This window comes from Pteropus alecto, unplaced genomic scaffold (genome assembly GCF_000325575.1).
Source record: "Pteropus alecto unplaced genomic scaffold, ASM32557v1 scaffold25, whole genome shotgun sequence".
Lineage (NCBI taxonomy): Eukaryota > Metazoa > Chordata > Mammalia > Chiroptera > Pteropodidae > Pteropus > Pteropus alecto.
In genome coordinates, this window is record NW_006441955.1 from 15,062,463 (window position 1) to 15,080,969 (window position 18,507).

The 18,507-nt window shown below is 39.6% G+C and overlaps 1 protein-coding gene and 1 pseudogene across 2 annotated transcripts in view; one reads left to right on the plus strand and one right to left on the minus strand.

Moving 5' to 3' along the window:
* DNAJC6 (DnaJ heat shock protein family (Hsp40) member C6) overlaps positions 1-18,507 on the plus strand; it is a 126,102-nt gene that overhangs the window by 58,754 nt on the left and 48,841 nt on the right. The window lies entirely within an intron of this gene.
* Positions 2,743-2,861, minus strand: LOC112486089 (annotated as a pseudogene).

The following is an 18,507-nucleotide window of genomic DNA, read 5'->3' on the forward strand; positions in this document are numbered from 1 at the left end:
GTGAAGTAAACTGGCTCTTAGGTGGAGAACTGAAGTTCTAGGATGAGCTTTATCATCTAATGACATTGCTCTTTGGCATTGGCCATGAGTACAAACCGTCAGTGCTTTATTTTTAGTTTACAGAGTTCTTCCATGAACATCATTTTACTTTACTTTTACAGCTGCCTTATGAGCTGAGTATAATTATCTTCATTTTATGGCTGAGGAGACTGAGGCTCAAAAGGGGAAAGTGACTTGCCCAAGGTCACAGCCTAGCCAGCAGGTGACAGAATCAGGACTCCAACCCAGATGTTGTTGTAACTGTAGTCATAACTCCTGTGAAACATAGTAGCTTTAAAATCTTAAAAAGCATCAATGTCATCTTTATGACTATGACTTGGGGATTTTCCCCGCCTGAGTATTGTCTTCAAAAATTTAAGGAAATAACTGCAATTCTGTTCCATACTAACCCTAATAATGCTTTCTATAAAGCCCCTGAGTCCAGAATTTCTCAGGAGTATTCGATTTTTGTCCAAGCTTCACTCTTAATATTACCTTGTACTTGATTATATCATATTGAATGTATATCCTGGAGAATCATTAAGGATTTGTAGGTGGTTTGCATGACCTTTTTAAAGAAGAAGCATAGATGATGCAGGCACTCTGGAAAACAATATGGCTATTCCTCAAAAAATTAAAAGTAGAACACCTTATGACCCAGCAATTCCACTTCTGGGTATTTATATGAAGAAATCCAAAACATTAATTCTAGAAGATACATGCACCCCTGTGTTCACTGTAGCATTATTTACAATAACCAAGGTATGGAAGCAACCTAAGTGTCCATCAAATAATGAATGAATAAAGCAGATATGGTATTTATATATATATATAAAGTAAAATGTTACTCAGCTATACAAAAAAATGAAATCTTACCATTTGTGACAACGTGGATAGACCTATAGGGTATTATGATAAGTGAAATAGAGAAAGGCAAATACCATATGATTTTACTTACCTGTAGAATTTAAAAAACAAAATAAATGAACAAACAAAACAGAAACAACTCAGATACAGAGAACATTTTGATGGTTGCTAGATGGGAGAGGGGTTGGGGATGGGTGAAAAGGTAAATGGATTAAGAAGTACAAATTGCCAGTTATAAAAATAGTCATGGGGATGTAAACTACTGCACAGGGAATATAGTCAATAATATCGTAATAACTATGTGTGATGTCAGATGGGTACTAGACTTATGAGGTGATCACTTTGTAAATTATATAAATGTCTAATCACTATATTGTACACCTGAAACCAGTGTAATATTGTGTAATTGAAAAATAAATTTAAAAACTAACTGTAATTGAAAAATAAATTTAAAAAAGAAGCATAGATATGAATAGAAGTAAATAAAAAATTGTTTCGCAAAGTAATCGAGGCTTCAGCTATGTCCATATCTGATTCACTCATAAGAAATACTTTTGAAGATATATTTCAAGTCTCTTGGACTAGACAGTTGCGGACAAGATGGCAGTTTTGTTGTTAGGTTAATTTAACTATCTCTGCTTTGAGAGAGGGCCATGACAAAACCATATCAAAAGAAAAAGAAAACTCTCAAATGAGATTATACTTGCAGAATTTTCTAGGCAGACATGAACAAGTATAAGATGTAATCATATTTGACACAAGAACTAAGAGAACATAAACTACAAAACCCTTAAGCCTGACAGCCTCTGGCAAGGTGGTAAATAATGCGAGGTCTTTTAGAATGGCTTTTCTGGGGATAAAACACAAAATGTAATATGTGTAACACATGCAGTATTGCTGCTGGTGAGGAGACAACAAAAATGCTCTTGAGACATCCAAAGAAACTTATGAAAGAATATGCAGAGTTCCAGAAGAAGTGAGATTGTGGACTGTTAGGAGAACCGTGGGTGCTCCCTGGGACGGGAACAGAAAGCAAGAGAGTGGGGAGGCACATGGGAAGTGAGACCGTACAGGTGCACGGCTCCCAGGTCTTTCAAGGCCTTTTAAACCCTGCTACCTGGAGCACTTAAAAATTTCTAAGAAGGGGAGCGATATGATTAAATTTGCGTTTTTAACAACGTCCCTCTGGGGAGGACTAGAAGAGTTCCAACTGACTTTGAGGAGATCAGTGCACAGGACAGTTACGAGGCTGGAGGTGCAAGTAGACTGAACTAAGGTACTAGATATTAGTGGATGTGTAGAAAGGTGGGATGGATTTGGTATCTGCCTGTAGGAACAGTGGGAGGAGACAAGGTTACTCTTGGATTTCTTTGTGTCACCTATTCTTACCCCATAACCTCCTATGCCGTAAAACCTTTGATGCCATTAGGGCTTTCGTGGCCAATCAACAAGAGAGATTTGTTGATCCTTGAACAGAGTCTCTCTCTCACCAAGTTACTAATGCCCTTGGAGCATTTTTATTTAAAGAACCTTGTGGGCAAATGATTGCCTTTTGTGTGTGTGTGTTCATATCTCTTTATGCAAGGACAATTTATTCCAATCCAAGAGGAGGCAACTGTCTTAAGTGAGTAACCAGAAGTGTAATGGTTCAGCTTCTTTAATTAGAAAGTGGTAGATCTTTTCTTCTTCTTCTTCTTCTTTCTCTTCTTCTTCCTCTTCCTCTTCCTCTTCTTCTTCTTCTTTTTTTTTTTTAGGCAAGGCAACCCTTGACCTCACAGATTGCAAGAACCTTGTCAGCTTACAATCCCTTATTTTTATTTTTATTTTTATTTTTTACGCCTACAGCACTTGGTCTTCCTAGGTGGTCTCCCATCCAAGTACTAATCAGGCCTGACCCTGCTTAGCTTCCAAGATTGAATGGGATTGGGCTTGTTCAGGGTAGCATGGCTGTAGACTAAAGTGGTAGACCTTCTAACATAGGTACCATATCAACACCAAAAATCATGTTTCTTTTAATATAATGGTGAAGGTGGTAAAATGACTATAACTAAAATTCGAAGACCTGTTATGTATTACTTGAGACTCCCCATCACCTACAAGATAAAATTTGAGTGTCTTAAAAGGGCATACAAGCGTTTCATAATGTGCTTTCTATCTACCCTACCACTCTCTGTGAAGTATTGCTGACTAGTTTATAATTTGGAATTTAAGATCAAAATCAACAATATTGATTGAACCATTTTGGGAAAAACAGTGCTCAAAACAAACTATATCTATCCTTTCACAGAGCTCATTTTCTAGTAGGTGGAGACAGAAAAAAAAAGTCAAGATATAAAATACTATGAAGAAAAAAATAAACTAGAATAAGGAGATTGTTGGTGCTACTTTATATAGGGTGATTTGGAACACTGCTCTGAAAAAGAACATTTCAGCAGACCTGTAGGAAGTGAGGAAGCAAGCCATGTGGATATTTGGGGGACAGGTGGATTAGTAAGTGCCAAGGCCCTGAGGCAGGTATACATTGCATAGAGGAGACTTGTGGGTGCATTAAAGAGGCAGGGAAAGATAGGTAGAGATAAGGCCAGAGAGGTATGCAGAGCCCAACTCCTTCAGGGCCCTGGAGGCCATAGTCAGAACTTTGATTTGATTTCTCCCATCTAAGTTTGATTTGATTTCTCCCATCTAAGTTAAAATCTCCCATTGGAAGATTTTAAGCAGAGGAGTAACATGATTTGCCTCATTTCTTAGAAAAACACTTGTGTTGCTCTCTGTCTGACAGACAGCAGGGAGGCAAGGGTGGAGGTGAAGACACCAGTTAAGAGGCTACTGCAATAATTCAGGTTAGAAATTATGGTGACTTAAATTTATGGTTGGAAATACCATAGGTAGTGAGAAAAGGTGCATTATATCTATATGTATGTGTGTATAGGAAATATATACATTACATATTATGGCATATAATGCGTATAGTATGTAAATATACATAACTTTCTAATTCCTAATACATGTAAAAGTAGAAAGGGGGAAACAGCACAAGTAGAAAGCAGAAGCCTATGTCTCTATCTCCTAGCTTCAGTAATTATCTGCTCATGACCAATCTTATTTCATCTATACCTGTTCCTGCCCCTCTGGATTATTGTGGAGTAAGTTCCAGCCATAATATCATTTTGTTCTTGAATATTCTAATATGTCTAAAGTATAAGGGCTTCTTTTAAAAATATCACATGTGAAAAAAAGGGGAACTCTAGTGCACTGTTGGTGAGACTGCAGATTGGTGCAGTTACTATGGAAAACAGTATGGGTGTTCCTCAAAAAATTAAGAATAGAGCCACCACGTGATCCAGCAATCCCACTTCTGGGTATTTATCTGAAGAAATCCAAAGCACTATTTGGAAAAGATGTGCACACCCCTATGTTCATTGAAGCACTATTTACAATAGCCAAGATATGGAAGCAACCTAAGTGTCCATTGCTAGATGATTGGATAAAGAAGAAGTGGTAGATATGTATATATATATACAGTGGGATATTATTAATCAGCCATAAAAATAGTGAAATCTTGCCATCTGCAACAACATGAATGGACCTAGAGGTTATTGTGTTGAGTGGAGTAAGTCAGACAAAGACAAATGCTATGTGATTTCACTTACATGTGGAATCGAAAGAATAAAACAGAAACAAACTCATAGATACAGAGAATATTTTGATGGCTGCCGAATGGGAGGGAGGTTGGTGGGTGAAAAAGGGGAAGGGATTAAGAAGTACAAATTGGTAGTTACAAAATAGGTAAGGGGTGTAAAGTACTGCATAGAGAATATAATCAATAATATTTTAACAACTATGTATAGAGTCAAGTGGGTACTAGACTTATCGGGGGTATCACTTTGTAAGTTATATAAATGTCTAATCACTATTCTGTATACCTGAAACTCGTATAATATTGAACGTCAACTGAAATTGAAAAAAAATTAAATAAAAACATGATTACAATATCCTCATCACATCTAGAATATTGATAATAATTCCTTAGTATCTTCAAATATCCAGTCTGTTCAAATTATCCCAATTCTTTTAAGTGGAAGTCTTAACTTTTTCTTTTTAAAAATTTGTTTGAACAAAGATCCAGATTGTTCATACATTGAAGTTGGTTGACAGATCTTTTAATTCTCTTTATCTTCTAAAGTTCTCATTTCTTTTTTGTCCCCTTGCAGTATCTTTGTTGAAAAAACTTAGATTATTCGCACTGTAGATTTTCCCTAATGTCTAGATTTTGCTCACCGCATCCCTGAGGTAGCACTTAACTTATTTCTCTATCCCCTGTGTTTCCTGGTATGTAGATCTAGAGGTATGATCAGATTTAGATTCAGATTCAATTTTTGCAAGACTGTCTCATAGACTATGTTTTGTGTTTTTATTGGGGGTACATAATGCATTGTTGTTATGATCACTGCCTAGTTCCACTATTTTATCAGGAGTTGCAAATGGTAAATTTTATCATTCCTTCTTTATTTGTTAGCTGGAATACTTCCATGAAGAGAAACTCTCTCTCATCAGATATTTGTTTACTCTGATGTGCAGTTAATAAAGCAAAGGCAAGAAAAGGTTTGATTCTTTCCCTTTGTGTATTAGTTTTCAAAAATAAAAAATTGGTTTCCTAACTTTCTTCAAGGGTGACTAATGAAGTACTTTTCTCTCTCTCTTTTCCTCTTTATCTTATAATTACGAACTCACGTTTGTAAACATACATTTATATTTCAATCCATTGTGATTGTTATTTTTACTGGTGTTCAAATGGACCCACCTTTGGTCAGTGGGAGCCTCTTCAGTTGGCATCCAAGCACTTTTGACACACTGCAGTAGTCACTGACTCTTTCTTTGCTTTCTGGTATCACAGACCAGGCTCATCTTGTACATTTTCCAACTCAATATTAGAACCAGCCATTTTTCAAAGGGCCCTAGTTCTTTTTAGAAGGCAGTGGTGTTTCAAGACCATAATCTTTGTGTGACAGGTGCTTCCTGCTGCTGGATTGATCTTTGTACCTGGCCCTTTTTCAATGGACAGAGCTAGAAACAAAGTTTTTAAAAGATGAAATATATCATGGATTCATAATGATACTTCAAACTCATATTCAGGAACATGATTTTTTAAACTTAATCTCATCAGTCTTTTACATCAGTATCTTAATGTTGCATTCCTTCCATGCCCCAAATCCTAGTTCTCAGTTACACCAGTATTTGCTTATTTGCTTATTGCCATAATACGTAGTCAAAAAATAATACCAGTACTACCACCAAAAACAGTTTAAAGTTGTAAGGTATTTTGGTTTTTGGTTTGGTTTTTCTTTTTTGGGGGGTGGGGGGGAGCGGGTAGAGTCTGGGTATATTTCACTTTAAGACAGTTATTTTTGTCTTGAAGTCACTTGAGATAGTTTTTCTCTGTGTGGTTATATTATCAATTTGATAGTTGGGTTCATTTGCTTCATGTTGCTCTCACTTTATAGGGGTTGCTTAATTATGTAGAGTATTTACATAGTTCCAAATTCAAATGTATAAAACAAGTTGTATTCAAAGAAATCCAGCTTCTATCCCTGCCCCATAGGTAGTTTTGTGTGTGTGTGTGTGTGTGTGTATTCATTATATATAATGTTTTTCCTCCATGTCCTGCCACTCAATCTTAGATAAGCCGAATTCTAAAAAAATTTTGGATTCTGGATAGAATTTGAAAGTAGCACAGACAGTATTTATATATAATGTTTTTCCTCTATGTCCTGCCACTCAATCTTAGATAAGCCGGAATTCTAAAAAAATTTTGGTTTCTGGATAGAATTTGAAAGTAGCACAGACAGTATTTTCTGAAAGATTAAACCTGAGATATGAGAACAGGGTCAAAGTTGATATCCTGGGGTATGGCTTAATCAACTGATAGAATGGCCCTGACTGCCCTCCCCTCCCATCTGTCCTGGTTAGCCTCACTCCTCCTTGCAGACTCTGTTCAGCTTGCCTTGTCTTTAGGTGCTCTTCTGTTTGTTCCAGTGACATCCTGTACATAACATTGTCCTTCCCCAAAATAGTATATTTCTTTTGTTTATGTTTGTCTGGTCAGTAGACTATGAGCAGCTTGAGGACAGAAGTTGTGCTTTCTTCTGTTTTCCTGCCATGTTGCAAGCAGTTTAGTAGATACATGAGTAAATGACCAGGCCTGGCAGAACACTTGGTTTTTTTTTAGAAGTGTTTATCGCTGATCTTTAGAATAACCCCACAAGGTAGGTGTTGTTATCCTGTTTTACAGGTGAAGAAACTGAGGCATGGAAAAGTTTAAGCAGCTCATCTAAAGAAGCAGCTGGTAATTTGCTGAGCTGGAGTTTGGACCCAGGTCTCTGATGCCAAAGGCAGAAGCCCCAACGGTTCTCTAGGTGTATTCATTATCAACAAATGGTGTGAGAGATTGTCCACATTTTACCTTTATGAACTGTGTGACCTCAGCAAGTAGGATAGCTTCTCTATATCTGTTTCTACATCTACGAAATATATGATAGTAAAAATATGCAACTCATAGGGTTGTAAAGCATTTCGGACAGTGCCTGGTACATAGTAGGCACTCAAATGTTAACTGATTTTCGTTACTGTTATTTTCAGTAGCAGAATACTAGAATACTCATACAGCTCTGTGCTTTGCACTGTGTATGCGATCTTGTCTAACCTTCCCAGCTTGCCTTCTGGGAGCTTGCAGTCAGTTAAAAAGGCAAGATCCAGATGTTTAAAGGTTACAGAAAAGGGCAACCAGGGAGTGGGGAGTGGTCATTCAGTTTGAGATTAATGCCAAGTTCAGGGAAAGAAGACAGACGGAATTTGCAGCTGACCAACCTATTATATAACAGCCCTCACCAGGGCTTCCCAGACAGAAATAGAAATCAGAAGCCTTGACGGAGATTTGAATGCTTTTGTTTGACTGATACAAAAGCATTCAAATGCTTTTTAGTGCCAGCTAAAATGCCATGTCCAATTTGGTGGGACTCCCACCAGTGCCTTGCCCTGTAGCAAATTGCGTACATCACAATTTAACTCACATTTTATAGAGTCTGTGAATCGTGGAGTCACCCAGTGTTAAGGGACCTTGGAGAGCAGCTAACTCCTCCACCTGGTTTTAGAAAGAGATTTTGCCCTGAGAGGGAAAGCCATCTGCTTAAGGGATGGAACGTGAACTGCTTTGGTTACCCTCATGGGTCAGGTAATGAAGATACCTGAATGCCAGGACTCATGCTCCTGTGCTGCTTCCATTGTCCTTGGCTAATCCAGGCTTCCACTCCTATGAGAAGCACAGTGACAGTGGCTGCTGCAGGGAGAGCTGGGCACACCTGGGGCATAGCCATTTCTGCTGCCTGATTTCTCTTGGGTGAGGCTTGGTGCTCTTTCTGAGGTCCATTCTGTTGGTGATTGTGCTGAGACTTCTCTACTCTTCTCTTTGTCAGACAGGGGAAATGAAGACTGAGACAGTGAAGGGGCATGGGATTTAGAGCCAGGCAGACCTGATTCATGTCCTATTAGTTATGTGACCTTTCTAGAATTATTTGACTTTCATGAGCCTCAATTTCCTCCTCTGTAAAATGGGCATTATAAAATGCTTTCCAATAGGTTGTAAGGATTAAATGTGATGACATATACGAAGCAACTGACAGACAAAAAAGTGCTGGGTAAATGGTAACTCCTCTTTGCCTGCCCCAAGCGATCCTTTAAGATCGCTTATTCTCGGTGAGGAAGTATGGCATAGGATTGTGGCCACATTGTTACACTTCCTTGTTTATCAGAAGCTCCGGAGGGGGTGATGAAAGATGCAGATTTGGGGCCCAACCCTTGGAAATTCTGATTCAGAAAAAATAAGGAACTCTGCATTTTTAAACAGGCATTTTTAAACCAAGCTGTTTTGATCCAGTGGATCCAGTGGTCTGGCATCTCTGCCTTCTGGAGTCAGACCTGGCATTTAATCCTGGGAACCCCTTGTACCACTGCCTACTAGGCCTCTTAGCTTGGGCAGATTATGTATCCTCTCCGAGCCTCATTTTGGCACTTGGAAAAAGGGACCATCTTAGCCATTTTTGCAGGGTCCTTGTAAGGGTGAAACGAAGCAGTGCGTGTGAAGCATCTCACTTAGACCTGGCACGCAGGGGAGCCCAGTGAAAATTAGGTTCTCCCCAGGGCTGCCACATTTACTTGTACAGTTATGCTGTGTGCAAATGGGCTTGTCCAAGGGGTCGAGTGGGGACTGAGATCAGATACAGAAGGGCTGGGTCACCCTATTCTAACAGGTATGAAGGTTCTGTACAAACTAGCTGTAGCTGTGTTTTCTCCTATTAAAGAAGGAAACTGGCCCTTTAAAATGCATCCACCAACGCACTCTTATACCATTCTTTGGGTTTTGCAGAGGACATCACTCATGATGGAAAGCCACCTGTTTTCAGCCCCTCTTCTTATCCCTCCTTTACCAAGATACTTTTTTGTGGTTGTCGGTGCCCATCTTTGAAATCTCAGGACCAATGAGCTCTGATCATATTATCTTGGATCTAAAAGGCACCAAGGGGAGACCAGACAGTGCTAATGACTTATCAACTGTCAGCCATAGCCTCAAGGAAGGCTGTGACCCTGGGTTTGTCAGCATTAATGTGCTTTTATACCTTAAAGGGACTTGACAGTGGGCAGGTCTGCAAAGCAAAAGCATTTCTGTAGAATGGTTTTCTGGGGAAGATGGAGAGCATATTCACATGTTGGTTCTTTGAGCTCTTGCCCTTTCTCCTCTCTTGGCTCTGCTGCCATTGCTGAAATGCTATATGCTATATGTGGCAGGTGAACATGGGAATCAAAGTCTGAGCAGCTGCTGACCCGAAAGACTGCATGTGCTCGTAGGGTGGGTGGCATTGGGCGGCAAGAAGAGGCTAATTTAAGAAAGAATATCTTTATAAAAAATATATTTGACATAACATTATGTAAATTTAAGGCGAATAACATGACTTGATATGTTTGTATATAGTGGTATGATTGCCATTATGGCGATAGCACTTCTAGAACATCACATAATTATCATTTCTTTCTGTGGTTGGAATAATTAAGATCTAGTCTCTTAGCAAGTTCGATGTGATAATACAATATTGTTGTCTGTAGTCATTATGTGGTGCATTTGATCTCTAGGACTTATTTACCACTCATTGCAAGTCTTTGTGCCCTTAAACAACATCTTTCCTATCCTCTCATCCTCCACTCACTGGTAACCACTGCTTTACTCTGTTTTTATGAATTCGGCTTTTTTTAGATTCCACATATAAGCAAAGAGCATCTTCAGCTGCTGCTGCCATCCTTTTGTGTGACCACAGAGTCCACACAAGGGTCCATGATCAGAGCCAGGCCTTGGCTTTCCCCTTCTGCCTGTGAGAGTCTTGGAGGATAGTTTTCATTCATTTGTGCCTTCCAAGCAATTGATGTTTGGCGGTTTTTCTCTCCTTAATGTCTGGTCTTAAAAATAACCTTAGACCATATATAAAGCAGACATCAGACCAGGATCTGACTTCTCTACTCTCCAGTAGTGCTTTCTAGTTTGACTGTTTCCCTTTATGGTTTAAGCTTTTAACTGGTGTGTGTGTGTGTGTGTGTGTGTGCGCGCGTGCGTGTGTGTAGCAGCAAAATGTCATAAGAAGAACACGAGCTTTGGAGTGAGACAGACATGGGGAAGAGCCCTGGCTGTGTGACCACATTTGTCTCTTGGGTCCTCAGTTTGCTCATCTGAGAAAGGGAGATAATAGAACTTACCTGGCAACATGATTGTGGCGATTAAATGGGATAATGGATATAAAGCTCATAGTTCCAGTTCCCTGTAGTCAGAAGGTGATTAGTATGTGACAGCTACTGCCATTATTACCTTGCAGCATTTTGGTGCAATTGCAATTGGTTTAAGGCTGAAATCGAGTTTGTGGTTTCTTGATAGATTTAATTCAGTTCAATTCAGTGTTCTATTTTAGACTGTTTACCCTGGTAGGTGTCCTGCTTGGTGCTTGGTACAGATGTGGTATAAATTGAACACTGTCTCTGTTCTCGCTAAGCAATTTCTGTTCATTCTCAATTAATTTTGTCTTGTCACAGCTTCCGACAAAAGTATTTCCACACTCCTCCAAATATTTCTAAATAACTCTGTGTACTCCTTTGAAGGTTTGTTTGACTTTCAAGCCTTCTGGGATTTGAGGACCACTCACCCTCCTCATCTCCTCTCCCTCTCTAACACATAACACATGCTCTACATCCTCCCAACTCCCTGAGGAAACGGCATGATACCCTGGTTCCAGCATACACTGTAGTCAGTGCCACAGTCACATTACTCACCCTCTCAGAATCCCCTCCTTCCTCCGCAGTGGAGACCATAATACCGTCTCTCAGTTCTGTGTGAAGATTCATGCCTGTAAATCTCTGACCCAAGAGCAGACAGACCCACACAGACCAGACTGCAGGAAATAGAAGAGTCACACTAGAATCTGCATCTGTCATTGCCAAGCAGAGGCAGAGGCTATCTCGAACTCAGGAAAGCCGTGGGTGTATAGCAATTTGTCTGTGCTGTATGTGGTGCCATTTCTGCAGCCTGCAGAAGAGAAGCCACACAGCTCTTTCTTGTTCCCTTCCAGGTTCCTTATAATAGTGGGTGATGGTGATGATGGGATGAGGATATGGCTACTTCTTATTGAGCATTTCTCGTATATACATATATGTTTGCGTAAATATATATTATATATAATGTTATGTTATATATCTCAGTTAACAATTATTATCTGAAAACTGGGATTTGGAGTGGTTACATGTGTTACCCTTGAGCATGTAGACGACAGGGAAGGTGGCTGAAATGATGGCGATGGCCCCTCCGAAGCATGACTTCAGACTCTTGATGGTTGGGCAACTAGTACACGAGGGAAGTAATCATCTGTCTCCTCGGTAACAGCCAATGTTAGCTTCGTTGTCATTGGTGCATTTCCGTTATATTCATGTGGATGAAGAAACAGGTCTCAGGAAATTTAATCCAACTGGCAGTATTATGCCCAGAATTCAATTAAGTCCATGATTTTCAATTAATGGGCCCTCATGCCGAGATCGAGGTCATAACATTAATCTTGTTTTTATTTTAAGATTTCCACTGTCATCATTTATAGCCAGTCTTGTCAGGATTGTTGGAGCATTATTAAGCCAGAAGGACATCCAGAACAGCTAGTTAACATGGGAGCCCAGGGCGGGGGGACCCCTTTCCTTTGCTTGGTAAGCCTTCCTCAGACAGCACAGGTGAGAGTTTCCCTCTGAGTACTCTTTCCTGGATATCTGATCTTTATATAGTTCCAATCCATGTGATAAAACTCTCCAGATAAGGAAAGGATTTCAGAGTCCCAGTTGGTGATACATTGTGAGCAATGTTCTAGTTAATGCAGTGCCACCGCAGACCCATTCACCTTGAGTTACCACATACTAAGTTGTGAATGTAACCAGCAGTATGTTTTTACAGATGGTAGATATAATCCTTGTGATGATTATGTGAGGAAGCTATCATAGGCTTTCTCTTTGTATAAGGTCAGAGGTAGAAAGTGGCCTGTCCACTGATTCAGTGGAAGAATGTGGTACTTTCTAGATGCAGACCTTTCCCAAGTGCCTGTTTCTTTCTTTCTTTCTTTTTTTTTTTATGGTAGTTTTGCCCATAGGATCTCCTTCACTTTCCCATATGGGAATAAGAAAATAGGCATGCATGTGAGGCACATCTATTAATGATCGCCTTCTAGATGACAGATGCTTCTCTGTCATCATCTCATTGGAACTTCAGCATATATATGGAAGGAGGATCTCTGCCCCCGTTTTATAGTGGAGAAAACTGAGGCTTAGAGAGATTAATTAGCCTGCTTACTGTTATAAAGGTAGTAGGGAAGAAGGGTTGGTGTTATGAATCCAGGCCTGCTTATTTGCAAAGCCTCTGTCCTTTCAACCATGTCATGCTGGTATCAAATGCTTCTTCCTTTTTTCTGGTTCTCCAGGAGCATTTATTGTTGAGTTGAGACTCTTTGGTGCAAGTAATACAAGGGGGCACATTTTTGAGTGGTGTACTGAAGGGGGCTAGGAGCCCGCCTACTCCCCAGCAGGTAAGGGTGTGCCCTTGACATTTAGCATATGTCTGTTGTGCTAGAGCTAGGTCGTCTTCAAGTCTGGCCTAGCCCCGATAACTGACTTTGAATTTGCTCAGTGTTTGATTTTCCCATGCTAGATAGAGGGTAGTGGTCAGATTTTTATGAGACTGTCTCCTCAGGCCAAGTCTACATCAGAAACTTTGTCCTTGAGACCAGTGAAATGCAGACTTTTCCCGGTGCTTGCTGTGAGGTTTCTTCTGTTGTTGTTTTGTTTTTTGTTTGTCCCAGGATTCACCTTCAGAGTGTTTCTGCATTCCCTGTTTAGTTAGCATTTACATGTGTTCTCACTCTGAGTTCCTTTTGCCTCATTGAGCATTTTTATTCTTGGCATGACTTACTTCACAGACTGCCTGTCAAAGGTTCCTACTGATACATTTATCTGATAATTAGATGCTGAGGGAACTGCCTTGAAACTTCCTTCAGGTGTCCTCTGATAGAATTGTGGCTTTTGAAATATGTCCTAAAAGGTATGCTCTCCCTGGGGAATTCCACTTACCTGAGGCAATAAATATTAATCTGCGCTGTGAACAGCTTCTTGGAAATCTGTTGATAACCTTTTTTTTTTTGATTTGTTATGTCAGTTATATAAAGCCAAACCCCACAAGCAGTTATACAGAGAGCAGGTAAAAGTTCTTACTCTTTAGCTTGACCTTCAATCATTTTGGGACCTGAAGACCACTCACTTTCCCAGTCTCACCTCCCTTTCTCTATAACACACCCTCTACCTCCTCCCAGTTCCCTGGGGAAACAGCATGGCATCCTGGTTCCAGCACAGTGCCTTAGACGAATGAGTTACCATCTGAGTCGCCTTCCTCCCCTCCATCCTCATCTGTTTACTGGGGGTGATAATGTCCATCTCTCAGTGCTCTTAGTCCCCAGTACAGTTCTAACTGGTGTTCAGTTCTGATCCTTTTCCTTTTTCTGTCTGTCCTCGACTTGGTCGTCTCTTGGCCGTTGCTCTTCTTCTTTAGCTTTAAATGCCCTGTGGTCCATCTCTACCCAAACTGCAATTCAAATGCCACCTCTTCCATAAAGCCTTCCTCTTTCCTACTTCCAGTCACCTGCATCCCTCCCCTCAAGCTGGAAATAAGCTCCTCTGAACTCCTGTCCACTTTATATTTTACATGCATATATATATATACATATATATATATTTATGTATATATTTATAATATTTGGTGAGTCTGTGCAATGGAAACTCAGTTAACAGTTATGTTGCAGCATTATGAGAGCTATTAGAGAAAAAATATCAATGACTTGGAAGATTTTTTAGTGTTAAGTGGGAAAAATGGCAGGTATAAAACTGTATATAATATAATCTTATTTCCATATATATGTTCACATACACAAAAACACAGAACTGAAAATACAAAGATATAGTGTTCTCTAAAATAGTTACTTTTATTTGTTCTCTTGTTTTATTTTCTTCTGTTTTAATTCCTTTTTCTATGATTTTAGCGAACTCAAGTGCGGAGAAGTGAGTTAATTATTTGCCTTGCCATCTTTATACTGCACAAAACCTCTCCCTGGTTTTAGTCTACGTTTTCTTTTTTTCTCCCTTCATTCCCAATCCCATCCTCTTTTCTATGCCATTTGCTTTCTTTCTAGAATGTTCTTGGTATATGTCCTTTGATGTGCCCAGATTTTCCGTACTGAATATGCATGACCTCAGTATTATATATATATTATTACATAATAAAATGTATATATTACATGTTATGTAACAAAATACAACAAAAATAACGTGTACTATATATACATATAATATATATTTTTAAATCTGAATTAAAACCCTTTTTAAAAGTAGAAACCAGAATTCACATCTCTGTATTGTATCTCCTTTCCTTCCTCTCTCCTTAACCTCACAATCACACACACACGTGCATGCGCGTGTAATTTCTTGACCAACTGCACTTCCAGCTCAAATCACGAGATTCTTTATTGCATATTGGTTGATCCTTTCCTTGTGCTCTGTGATATATGGTTATGCATAGAGTATTCATTCAGAGTTGTCCCAAGTAATTGAGTGTGGCTCTACTTCTTCGCACAGTACATAGTTTTGCAGAGAATGGCCATGACAAGATAGACAGCCTTATGGGACCAAGGATGGCATTTTGTGGTGATGTATATGCTCGTCTTATCTTCTCCAAGGCTGGACTCTATACAAGGATATGGTGAGAGGCACACAGGCTTTAGAGTTAAATCGTGCGTGTGTGTGTTTGTGTGTACATCCACACATATATGTCAAAACTTATCAAATCTTTTCCATTTCAAAATGTGCAGTTTATTGTACGTCAATTTTATATATGGCAATAAAGCTGTTTTTTAAAAAAGTTAATCATAGTAATGATTGGGGAAAATTATTTTATCTTCCTGGTGTCATTTGAAGCATGAGAATACATTGCTAATATTCCACTGAGTATTGAAATGTTATGAATCTGGGTTGCTTCCTCTCATTGTTTGAGCAGAACTTCACCTTTGTGGCTGTTTATGTACCTGACTGTGTCTGAAGAAATGAAAAATGCATGGTGTCATGTAGATATTTGGTCTATCCTATCTAAGAAACCCTGAATGAATGAATCTGCCTCTTGAGACAATTTCTTTATCTGAAAATCGAGAGCAAAAATACCTTTCGGTTTTATTGTGTGGGATACTGTGTGTTCCTAGCATAAGGCTTAGCATGTAGTAAGGCTCCTTTGGCAAATGTGGAGCACGTGTGTATGTTGTGTGTAGTATGTAGTATGTATACATTGACCTTGATCTTGTTCAACAAACAGTGTCTGTCCATGGTGTCACTGCTCCTCTGGAGAGAAATGATTGGATCTTTCTCTAAGAAGTCTGATTTCACTAGCAGCTCCAGAATTTCTACGCAGAAGGAGCTAAAGGAAGGCAATCTTGTTGGAAGGAGGTGTTGAGAAATGTCACTTAGAGCTTAATTGCATAACAAACAGTGCTTTGCTAAGATTCTCTGTTTATCTGGAGATCATTTGGGAGGGTTATTACAAGAGTTCTCTCAGTACCATTTGAGACCTCTGTCCTCTCTCCTTTCCTCATTAGATAAAACTGAAATGTTGGAAAGAAGACTTTTCTTTGCAGTATTCTTTAAGTGGGCCATCGGTCCTTTGTTATCTCTGTCTTCCATTATGGACAGGGTCAGATGACAATGAGGACGTTTTCTCTGTTTCAGGCAACACGCTGGTAATTGGAGGGAAATGTCATAGTCCCTTTAATGTAGTTTAAGCCCTGACCTTTTGGTTAGACAAGGGGGAAAAAAAAAATCGATGGTCCCTCCCTTCCTGGAGTTAAGAGGCCATGTAGTAAGCAGAACCCTTTCTATTTCTTCAGAGTTCCATTGGGGGTGGTGGGGATGGAGGTAAGTTCTCATTTCTTTAAATTGATTTGATCATTATTGTTTCATAATGATGAACCTCTTTATTTGGTCCAAAGGTTGGAAGCTGAAGCTGTCTTACAGAGATCTATTTCCCTGGCATACCATAAATACTTAAAATATTTGTCAAATTATATTAAACAATATCCATATATGTTTTATGTGAGAGTTTATTGGCTAGAGTTTGGATTGGCAATTGTGGCCTGATTCTGATGATCCATAAAGGAATAAATATGTTACATCCAAATATGTTAGCTGGAATTTCCCTAGCACTGACAGCCTGTTAGTGGCCACTGTGCCTTGCCCTTATTCTACATAGTCAATTTTGATCTCAATGTGGTCTTCACTTTGACTGTACTTCCTATTCTTTCTACTCATCGTTTTTTAAAACATCTTGGATCTTTTTGGGAAAGAGAAGTTAAGAATGGTTACTTAATTAGTTCCTCTTATCCATTTGAAGACAAAAATTTCTCCCAGGTCTTCGCATCAAATATTAGTCTTCTGTACAATAACACTCTGGTTGAGTTTCATGAAATCCCCATCCCTTAGGCAAGCAAGCTCAGGGGCTGCTGGAAGACACAGGTTCTGCAATCGGAAATTCAGAGACATGTGAAGAGACAGCAAAAGCATCTGCTTGTATTTATTGCCTACAGTTAGGCAAAGACTAGGTCTCTGCCAAGGTTGATCTGGTTGGTCTTCCTAGCTATCCTTGCCATCTTCTCCCTGATTCTCACATTCTATAGCAGCCCAGTTTCACATTCATTTATTGAGTGCTTACTCTGTGCCAGGAATTGTGTTAAGATTTTAGAGGGATGTGAAGAAGCATGGGACATAGAGCCAGAGTCTCTGGGGAGGGAAGGCAGGCCCATTCACAAATAATTCTAATACAGGTCAGATTCGTCTGAATCCTAGGATGGAGGTGCAGAGTGAAGTGGGAGAATGGGGGCATGAGAGGCAAAGTACGGAGGCAAAGTGAATAAGTACAGAGGCTTTGAATCCAAATGTAGGTCCAATCTCATTCTGTCTTGACTGTTCTGAAAACTTCAGTTTCTTTAGTGAGACTCCCACCTACCACAGTGCTTTGTTCTGAGGGTCTGATTCAGTAGCTTATGGAAACTGCTTAGCAGAGTGCTGTTTCATAGATGGCCTTTTCACAATGATAATAGTGTCAGAGACTTTTAGAACTGAGGGGACTTAGGGAACCATCTAATTCAGTCCCCTGTTTTATATTTTTTGAGGCCCTGAGCCTGTGATTCTCCCATAACCACATAGCTCGGGAAGGAGCTGGGGCCGCTCCTCTCATCAAAGTTCTGCAAAGTGGGTATAGAAATACTGTACACACCGATTGATTTGATGATATTGGGAGTGATAATAAAATATTTAGCAACGGGTACGATAATGTAAATTAACATATAAATATATATAATGTACGGTACAGCCACCTTTTACTTTCTAAACAAACATTCACATGCACATAAAACCGTTTACCAGGTGATATTTATAGCGCAAATTATTTACCATTCTAATTTCCAATTTTTTTGTTGATTTTGGACATTGTTTAGAGTGTCCTTGTCACTCGCTAAATGATCCTCATTTCTGAGTCATGGTTTGACATAAGGAATGGCATCAATTCTTTCCATCAACTTCTCATTGAATTGTCGTAAGGGCCCTGGCATCTTATTCTAGCCGAAGAACGGCTGAACATGCTGTTGCCTTGTCAAGACTGTGATGCACTTGAACGCCAGTGCTTCCTACTTGGTTTGGACCCTCAATACCTGAATCATTGGTACCACCTGCTCATGGCCTGTGCCTGCCAGCGCCGAGCTCCTCTGGAGCCATTGGTGGATGCTGCACATGCTCAGGTGTGTCTGCCTCCTTGGTCTGTTGAGCAGCTGCCAGACCTGTCCTTGTCTAGGGCTGCTTCTGGGCAATGTCATCAAGTGACTTGTAGTTTTAACAGCTCATACATGCTAAATAGTACAGAAATATTTCAATATTTCAAAAACCAGTACCACGTGCAAA